The following is a 790-nucleotide window of genomic DNA, read 5'->3' as shown; positions in this document are numbered from 1 at the left end:
TAGGCGCATATAGCCCGGGTCACACATAGGGCAGGGCAGGGCGCCAGAATCATACAGGCACATATAGCCCGGGTCACACAGAGACAGAGCAGGGTGCCACGACCATAAGGCACATATAGCCCCACCATCCTGTCTCTTGGGCAGACTGGGTCTATAGGGGTCCCTCTTCCCGCTCAGAAAAAAAAATCACACTCCGCGGGGATAGGCACGTACAGATCCACCCAACACACGAGCAGCCCCACACCCATGCTTCAAGGAGAGGCTTTTTCCACTTCGCCCAAACTACACCCCCCTCCCCCAACAAAAAGGTTCCCCCAGCCCCGTTCACCTCGGGGACAAACCCTGGAGCATCCGAGCGCTCCCACCCCGCGCGCTCCATCCGTCCGGGAGGGGAAGCAGCGCAGCCTCGGCCAGGCTACTTACCGCCGGCCGGGGTCTTCAGTCTGCAACCGTGTTAAAACTGGCACCAAAGGGAGGCGAGGGGTGCACAGCAGAGAGTCCCCGGGGGAGCTGCTCCTCTCTTCAGTACATCCCCGACAAAGCAGGCGGAGAGAGAGTCCAGCATCTAACGCACCCAGGTCCCAGCTCCACAGGCAGAGAGTGAGGAGGAGAAGGGGAGGAGGAGAGCGGGGGAGGGATGCTCATCCACTTTCAGCGTGCAAAGCAAGCCCCTCTCCCTCCTTCCCCACCCTCTCGGGCTGATTTGCCAGAGGGAGGAGAGACCCAGCCCCACACTCCCATCCTTGGGGGCACACACTGCTCCCGGAGGCACGAAACCTTCTCCAGATCC

At 61.4% G+C, this 790-nt stretch overlaps 1 protein-coding gene across 1 annotated transcript in view; it reads right to left on the bottom strand.

Moving 5' to 3' along the window:
* The window catches only part of SNCA (synuclein alpha), an 89,086-nt gene extending 88,509 nt beyond the window's left edge, over window positions 1–577 (bottom strand). Inside the window, exon 1 of the mRNA XM_024216929.3 lies at window positions 424–577. The gene's annotated coding sequence lies outside the window, so the exon portion shown is untranslated. The remainder of the gene's footprint in view (window positions 1–423) is intronic.
* Between the last annotated feature and the right edge of the window lie 213 nt (window positions 578–790).

This window comes from Terrapene carolina, unplaced genomic scaffold (genome assembly GCF_002925995.2).
Source record: "Terrapene carolina triunguis isolate 2854851 unplaced genomic scaffold, T_m_triunguis-2.0 Scaffold789, whole genome shotgun sequence".
Taxonomy (NCBI): Eukaryota; Metazoa; Chordata; order Testudines; family Emydidae; genus Terrapene; species Terrapene triunguis.
This window is presented reverse-complemented; position numbering and strand designations above follow the sequence as displayed.